The 8,996-nt window shown below is 46.8% G+C and overlaps 1 long non-coding RNA gene across 8 annotated transcripts; it reads left to right on the top strand.

Annotated features, from left to right (window-relative positions):
• Window positions 1-901: 901 nt before the first annotated feature.
• Window positions 902-7,703, top strand: LOC149122757 (uncharacterized). Of its 8 annotated transcripts, none has more exons than XR_016219837.1 (5): window positions 902-1,046; window positions 4,116-4,250; window positions 4,823-4,917; window positions 6,763-6,923; window positions 7,105-7,703. It is a non-coding gene; the product is annotated as an uncharacterized LOC149122757 (long non-coding RNA). The 8 variants fall into 8 exon arrangements; XR_016219839.1 differs by lacking the exon at window positions 6,763-6,923 and adding an exon at window positions 6,157-6,355; XR_016219834.1 differs by having other exon boundaries at window positions 6,797-6,923; window positions 7,105-7,700.
• Window positions 7,704-8,996: the final 1,293 nt, after the last annotated feature.

Here is an 8,996-nt window from a genome sequence, read left to right as displayed (position 1 = left end):
GCAGAAGATGGTGGCCCGAGTACCTGGGCTCCCGCCACCCACACTGGAGACCCAGACGGAGGCCTGGCCCAGCCCTGCCTTTTGTGGGCATTTGGGGTGTAAGCCAGTAGGTGGAATCTCTCTTGCTCTGTCCCTCTCTCTCTCTGTCTCCCCTCTGCCTTTCATGGTGATGGAAATAAAATAAATAAACATGAAAAAGTAAAGGGAAAATCATCTGCTCCCAATAAGCCACAACTCATAACATGTATCCATGCCATGTATCCATAACATGGTTTGCACACTTCCTGGACTGTAGCCACGACTCTTTCTGCATGGTTTTATTGTGTCCTACTTCCGCTCATATCACAACTCCAAGATAAATAGAGCAGCCATCTTGGTTGCCTGTTATAGATGAGGGTACCAAGGCACTAAATAAGGAAAAGCCCCAAAGTGACACTGCAAATAAACGAGCCTGTTCCGAAACTCATATCCCCTGACTGTTAGCGGAAGCTTTATCACTACACTCTGATGCGTGTTATGCCAAAATCACTAACACACTCCCCCTTCTAGAGAAAAAAAAAAATCTGATTTCTTTCTAACAGAAAGAAAATATTTATTAACCATCAGCGAGGGTGAGTGAAAGGCAGCCCCTCCTTGTCAGGAATTTACAGCCCCTAAAGATCTGTGTGTAAGCCCGAAATGGCTACAACACCAAGACTATGGCTCGGATCACAGAGATGCAACACGTCCGAGAAAGGAGACCCCAGGTCTGTGTAAGAGGTCAGGAAACAAGGCTTGGAAGTAATGAGCTTTGAAATGGTCCTTAATGAAAAGTGCAGCCCCGCAGAGACAGCTGAGCGCCTCTACTAAGTGAGAAAGGTTGAAGAGGAGCAGGCGTTTTCAAGTAACATCAGCTGGAGCCTGCAGCTTGAGACAGAAGAGAGTGCAGAGACAGGAGATGGCCACCAGGGGGAGAGCTCTGGCTACAAGTATTTATTCGCTGAGCACAGACCACCTACTACTGTGCGAGTCCAGGGACTGCTCAGGCCAACACCCCAACATCACAGGTAAGGAACTCAGAGCCTGGCGGGAGCTGCACATAACCACAGCCAGCCGGGTGTGTGCGGGGCGAACTCCACAGGCTGCAGGACTTGCTTGGTGTAGCACAGACTTTTCAGGTGACCTGGAAATAGCATACAGTGTCCACGGGATGTTTGAGTGCAAATTTGCACAACGCTTTCTGTGCACAGTTTTCAGGAACGCATGAGCAGACTGTAGGGTGGAGAGAGAGAGGGAGACCCTCCCTACTGCCCCCTAATTCTTTTTTTTAAAGATTTTATTTATTCATTTGAGATGTAGAGTTGGAGGGTCAGGGGAGAGACAGGGAGAAAGGTCTTCCATCTACTGGCTTACTCCCCAAATGGCGAGGCCAATCCAGGAGCTTCTTCTGGGTCTCCCATGTGGGTGCAGGGACCCAAGCACTCCGGCAGTCTTCCACTGCTTTCCCAGGCCATAGCAGAGAGCTGGATTGGAAGAAGAGCAGCTGAGACTCGAACCAGCGCCACAGGCAGAAACTTAGCCTACTGTGCCCCAACACCAGCCCCCACTCCATAATTCTTTTTGTTTGTTTGTTTGTTTTTGACAGGCAGAGTGGACAGTGAGAGAGAGAGACAGAGAGAAAGGTCTTCCTTTTGCTGTTGGTTCACCATCCAATGGCCGCCACAGCAGGCGCGCTGTGGCCGGCGCACCGCGCTGATCCGAAGGCAGGAGCCAGGTGCTTCCTCCTGGTTTCCCATGCAGGTGCAGGGCCCAAGCACTTAGGCCATCCTCCACTGCACTCCCGGGCCACAGCATAGAGCTGGCCTGGAAGAGGGGCAACCTGGAAAGAATCCGGCACCCCGACCAGGACTAGAACCCGGTGTGTCAGCACCGCTAGGTGGAGGATTAACCTATTGAGCCACGGCACCGGCCCATAATTCTTATATCAACTCGGCTAAATGGCAGAACCAGATTAACCCATGGCTGATTAAAAAGAGAAAAATTTTAATAAATTTATGTTCACGTGGAATCTTCCAGGAGAATGAAGTCCAAAGAATTTAACAAAGTCAGATACTTTCATACTTTTTAGAGAAAGTACAATAAATCTGAAGGAATAATAGGACAAATGGATCTCTGGACTAAGGCAATACATTCTAAGAGTGTCACTAAGAGACTACAGCCCTTCAAAATATTTGTGGAAAATAGAATTAAAAGATAGGCTTAGTTTGGTGCAAAAAGAAAAGACCTTGAAATCCATGTATAGTTTTTTCCATGATACACATTTTCCAGGATATTTTTTGAGATGGAGTGTAAAAGCCAGTGGAAGAGTTCCTTTAACAAGTTTCTTCAATCAGGCTCATTATAGCAGCATGTTACTAGTCTGTGGTGATTAAGGCCATTTTCCCCATCTTGGTACCGGGAGGCTTGCTGGAAAAGACAGGCCAAGGGCCCTTTCTGAAGTTACAATTCCCTGATTTCAGCTTGAAATTCCAGAATGTCTGTTGTGTGCCTGGCACATGCACCTTATTTCACACTCAAAACAATACAGCAGGCAGATTGCTTTTAAACAAATAATCAAACTATATTTCAGATTGTGCAAATAATTTTCAAAGATTACTCAGCTAGAGATGGCAATGCCAGCATTTAAATCTATGTCATCTGTTATCTAAATTCTGTCACCCACACACCTTGTGACACCAGGCTGACCATACTCAACCTCCTTATGCCTTGGGTTGCTCGTTGGCCACACAGGATCCAGTATTTGTGTTTTGTGGTTTTCATGAGGTTGAGTGAGCTCGTGTGTGCAGAGTGTTCTTTTAAAAAATAGATTTATTTGTTTGAAAGGCAGAGTTACAAAGAGGCAGAGGCAGAGAGAGAGAGGCCTTCCATCCACTGGTCCACTCCCCAAATGGCTGCAAAGGCCAGAGCCAAGCTGATCCGAAGCTAGGAGCCAGGAGTTTCTTCAGGGTCTCCCATGTAGGTGCAGGGGCCTGAGCACTTGGGCCATCTGCTGCTTTCCCAGGCCATAGCAGAGAGCTGGATCAGAAGGGGACACAAACTGGTGCCCATGTGGGATGCTAGTGCTGCAGCATCCCATATGTTTGAGAGGTACAGTCATAAGCTAGAGGAAGGTCTTGGGTCTTTACAGTCTCTTGCAAGAACTACTGTGTAGTCTCGCGCACAGAGTCTCATGCAACTAGAAATATGTGTATTCCAGGCAGAAAGCACCCATATCTACTCTTCTCCTTCTGTGGCCCTGTCAAAACATATGCACCATAAAGCAATAGCCATTTGCTTATAAGGCTATGTGCTTAAAATGTAACTCTCTGGCATTTTTCACGTTTGCTTCCCGGAGACAATGAAAAGTTGTTAGTGCTCACATAACAAAGCAAAACCATCTGTTGTTTGCCCAACAGTATTTGTGCTTCTGTCTTGTGTCGGCTTCAGGGTATGCTGTAGGCATCACGCACCTGCCAATATTTTTCATTATCCAATAGTGGTTTCATTATTTTCCCTTCATGAGGAGCATAGCTTGAGGGTCCAGGGGCTGAGATAGGATGAACACCCTGCTAAGGACACAGGGACTAATCAAAGGCTCCTACTGCCAGTTACAAAGCGTTATGCCTCCCTCTAGTGGCCCTGGGGTTGTATGCAAGTTTGTGTAAAGAGACAGCCTGGTGAAATACTGCATGAAACCCATTCCAGGTTGTATTATTTATGAAACACCACTCAAAACACGAAGAAATCCCATGTAGTGTATAATTCTGTCTACCCCACGGCTTTTTGCTTTTGAAGTGACTCAAAATGATTTGGCGAGTTACGGTTTTCTGTTTCAAGGATTCAAGGGTAGGATATGTGTTATCTGCAGGCCTTTTGAAAGTTAGCATGGATCACAGCTATAATTATATTTATACACATATATGCATATATTTGTGTGTGTTTCATGCGTGCCGAGTCAATGTGTCACTCAATACACACTGTGCTGGTATTTGCCACAGGTTATGTGTTGTTTGAGGCCCTGGCAGCCATTTCTCCACTTAATGCTTGCAGAGTTCTATACAAAGTAGACATTACAGTTGCTCCTGTCTGCCTGGCAGGTTGAGCCAGGCCCGTGTCATAGAGCAAGAATTGTTTGGGACAGTGCCTGAATTCAAGTCCAGACCGTCACCTTCAGGAGTGGTGTTTAACCACCTAGTACACGGTCCCTCCACGTGACAAGGACACATACACAGGTCAGCAACACGAGACAGAGAAGGATATTGGGGCACCTGTTTACTCTTAGTTCATCAGACACTGGGACAGGCATGGTGGACATATTAACAAAGTGGCTGGATGAAAGCAACCTTGTGGCTCAGCATACACTGTCCATCCAAAGCTCAGGATAATGCAGACATCACGTGTCTGTTCACTTTCTGATGAATTAGAAACACTTCTTGGCTCCATTCAGAGAGCTGAGTATCATGGGATACTCTTTACTGCTGAAGCACACATTCTCTCCACATGTGTTCAATTGCATGTCTGGCTTGCACAGGTCTGGTTGAAGGATTTTGCACCTGGTTTATCAGAGCTGACCCCACATCAGCATGAAGGGGAACAGGTATCCAACAAGAATGGTTCACTGAGGGTTCAAGTTCCGCTTGTCCTTGAAGATCCTAATGGATAAGGGGCTCGTATGTGGGTCTGGGCTGACTGTGTGATGGTATTGGGAGCTGCAACCTTTAGATGAGGAGGTCGTGGAGGGACTGAGAGTAACGCTGTAATAACAGAGGGCTGAGAGCTGCCCCGTCTCCTTCCACCCGTGAAGGCCCAGTGAGGAGGCGTCGTTTACGAACCAGAACGCAGCACCTCACCAGACACGAATCTGCTGACACCTTGGCCTTGGACTTCACCTCTGGAACTGTAAGAATCAATGTCTGTTGCTTAGTAGCCACCAGTTGATGGTAGTTTAATATAGAAATAAAATCCAGCACCGGTGCCGTGGTGTAGTAGGTTAAGCCTCTGCCTGCAGTGCCAGCATCCCATATGGGCACCTATTCGAGTCCCAGCTGCTCCACTTCCCTTCCAGTTTCCTGCTAATGGCCTGGGAAAGCAGCGGAAGATGGTGCAAGTGTTTGGGCCCCTGCACCCATATGGGAGACCCACAGGAAGCTCCTGACTCCTAGCTCCGGCTGTTGTGTGTGGGGAGTGAACCAGTGGATGGAGGATCTCTCAGTCTCTGTCTCTCCCTCTATCATGTAACTCTGCCATTTAAATAAAATTTTAAAAAAGCCTTTTTAAAAAATGTACAAGCCAAGAATTATATGTAACTGCAGTTTCGACATCTGAGTATAAAATTATAAACAAAGTAATACTTTTTAAAATAAACTAGTATAGTAATCAACCTGTGGTTCTCAAAGTTTCCTCCGAAGACCAGAGAACAGGCTCAAGATGCAGATTCTAGGACTGCCCCATGCCCACCGACCAGAGAGGGCCTTGCAGTCCGTGGCTGAACAAGCCTCTCAGGTGATTCTAATATGGAAACACTTCAGAACCACAGCCCTGGAACCCAGCACCTGGAGACAGGACCACATGCTGTCCTCTTGGAGGTGATGAGGTCAATATGACCCCCAGGTGCAACTGGGGATGAGGCTAAGATAGAGGCTGGATTCTGGAGGAGACACAGAGCTGAAAGCAGCAGAAATACCTGTCTGGGTGTTCCATTTTCATTTTTTTTGTTGTTGTTGGTTTGTTTTCTTCATTTTTATTTATTTGAGAGAGAGGGCACGCTCCCATCTGCTGAATGATGCCCCAAACACCTACGGTGCCTGAGGCTGGGACAAGCCAAAGAAAGGAGCAGGATCCTCACTCAGTCCAGGTCTCCCACGTGAGTGGCAGGGACTGAAACACATGAGCTGTCCCCCAGAGTCTGTTAACAGGGAGTTGGAAGCGGGAGCAGAGGCAGGACTGAAAGTTGGCACTCTGATATGGGATGCATGTGTCTCACCCACTAGGCCACATGGCCACCCCTGTCCAGGTGCTTTAATAGCCTGGCCTTCAGGGCAGCACGAGGGCCATAAGGTCAGCCATTCATCTCCGCAGCTCTGTGCTCCTGAGGTTTTTCTGCTATCTTTCTCATCCATCATTTTTGACTCTTTGCAGTTGCTAATGGTGCACTGTTCCAAGTGCATCCTGTATTTCATGATCCTCTCTTGGTTCTCTACTGTGGACAGCTCATCTACCTCCCAGCTCCAATTATCAGCACAAAGAGTGAAATAAAGGCTTGCACCTTAGCCTAATTCTCCAGGCCTCACTCGCTGAAGGAGTCGCTCACCTTTCTTTCCCTGCTGCCATTTACACTGTAAGTCAATAGATATTGGTATTTTCTGTGGCAGTGGCTGCTAGTCATCCTCAGATATCTGTTTTTCTTTTCTCCCTTGTAAAAAGAACATATGAGCTGCAACCGGACGCCTGGTGACCCAGAGGCAATGCTGCTTTTTGCAGCCTGTCTTGCAGGTTGTTGTGAAATAGGACTCAGTTCAGGTTAGTGGGAGAGATGCAGAAGTGGCAACTTTCCAGAACCTTCCTTCGAAGGGAGATTTTTGCCTCATTTTCTTCACTGTTGGCAAAAATGCCAATGTAATAGCTGGATCTGGAGTAATCATGTTTGGACCATGTGGTGACCATAGAATGGAAGCTGAGTATAATGGAGAAAATAAAGAGAAAAGTGTTAGGTCAGGCCAGCCTTGGGTTGTTCACTCTTTTCAGCAAAGCTTCAACTCAAGCTTCTATTGTGTGGAAGGCACTGTGGCATCACAGGAACCCCAGTGAGGAGCAGGATAGGCACGTATGCCTATGCCAGATTTACTCCCGGCAAGGAAGATGGACTGTAGACATGACCTGTGGGATGGGAAGAAGCCAAGGAAGAAGTAGGGTGCTGTTCTCTTCTTGGTCATCCTATGGGTGGTGGTTTTATTCTTATCATTTTGAGACTGCTGTGCATGCAATGTGCATGGGTAAAAGAGTAAAAGTTTAACACATCTTGATGTGGGTAAGAGGAGATGCACTGGGCCGGCGCCGTGGCTCACTTGGTTAATCCTCCGCCTGCAGCGCCGGCATCCCTTATGGGCGCCAGGTTCTAGTCCCGGTTGCTCCTCTTCCAGTCCAGCTCTCTGCTGTGGCCCCGGAGGGCAATGGAGGATGGCCCAAGTGCTTGGGCCCCTGCACCCACGTGGGAGACCAGGAAGAAACACCTGGCTGCTGGCTTCGGATCAGCGCAGCGCCAGCCACAGCGGCCATTTGGGGAGTGAACCAATGGAAGGAAGACCTTTCTCTCTGTTTCTCTCTTTCTCACTGTCAAATAAATTAAAAAGGGGGGGGGGGGGATGCACTGAAGCAAAGAACAGGCTGTCAGGAAACAATACCCCTGTAATGACAATGCAGGGCTTTGGAGAAATGGCCAAGACCAGGGCAGAGAAGAGCATAGACACAGTGCACCTAAACACCTGTTAGCGTGATGCTGAGGAAGTTAGAAGCTAACTGTGGTCACATCAGTGTGGCTCAAGAACCTACATGAAGAAGCTCCCACTGGACAGATACAGGCTATGTTGAGCTTCAAGAAGGATAATTCCAGTTATTTAAAGCTACCAAATAGATTGAAGTCTATGATATTAAATAAAAACCAATTGATCACCCATAGAGGATGATAGTCAATTCATTCTGTTGAGGACTAGTTAACACAGGGAACTGATCAAATAAAGCACGTATACCCAATGGGTAATCAAACAGTAGATATGGGAAATCACCGCTTGATTATATTATTATAATTAACAACACAAAAGAAATGATTAAATTAGAATAGTCCTATTTAACATCCCTCAATGAATGAATTCGTTCAGATCTAAGAATTGAACATTGGCAGCTGTTAAAATCACAGAAGGAGGCAGAACCAGACATCATTCAATTTCTGATAAAACAACTCAACACCTCCCAAAGCCTTGCCAAAGGGATCTGACCTGAGTCTGACCCAGTTTCTGGATCCTTCTGCCAACTTTCAGAACAATAATGTCTCAGAAGGCACATTTAGATGATCTCACTGTTTTTAAGAGACACAGAAAGTGACTATTGCGAGTTCAGGTGCTGGCTAGTTATGTGGAAAGGATGGAGTCTTAGGAGAATGAGGCAGAGAGTGGATATGGCTTCTCAACATAATGGCCACGCTTCCTTTCTGGACATGAGGCTGATAGCACTAGGATAATCCATCAGTCCACATATTCATTCTGTGGTTTCTTCTGTGCCTACATTTTGTTTTACAACAAAATAACTTAGAAAATATAGCATGGTCTTGCTTACCCATGAAAAATTCTCAGATTCATTGTATAGCTCTCCCCCCACCCCAAAATCAAGCAACCTAGCCTTCCTTCAGCATTCTCTGTCCAATTTCCTTTCTTTATTGAAAAAGATTTATTTTATTTATTTGAAAGACAGAGTTACAGAAAGAGGCAGAGACACAGAGAGAGAGGTCTTCCATCCGCTCCCCAACTGGCCACAATGGCCAGAGTTGTGCCTGGCCAAAGCCAAGAGCCAGAAGGAAGGTTCTGGCTCTCCCACGTGGGTGCAGAGGCCCAAGGACTTGGGCCATCTTCTCTGCTTTCCCAGACCATAGCAGAGAGCCAGATAGGAAGAGGAGCAGCTGGGACTAGAACCGGCACCCATATGGGATGACAGAGCTTCAGGCCAGGGCTTTAACCCGCTGCGCCACAGCACCGGCCCCCAACATTTCCTTTCACAGCTGCACTACAAAAAAGGTTCCATAGAGGATCTCAATACCCTGAAAGGCATTTGCTCTTTCCCTTCTGAAATCAGGACCAGTTGGTCTTTAGCAAAAAGATACTCCATTATGTTCTGAGTTGGCATGTTATATCTTTTCCTCATTCACCTAGAAATTTTTTAAATTTTCCCAGGGGAAGAAGAACTCTGGCAACAACCACTGGATATTTATT

Source organism: Oryctolagus cuniculus, chromosome 13 (genome assembly GCF_051225735.1).
Source record: "Oryctolagus cuniculus isolate XC-2025 breed Fujian yellow rabbit chromosome 13, ASM5122573v1, whole genome shotgun sequence".
Classification (NCBI taxonomy): domain Eukaryota; kingdom Metazoa; phylum Chordata; class Mammalia; order Lagomorpha; family Leporidae; genus Oryctolagus; species Oryctolagus cuniculus.
The sequence above is the reverse complement of the archived record's forward strand: the minus strand, read 5'-3'. Positions and strand labels throughout refer to the sequence as shown.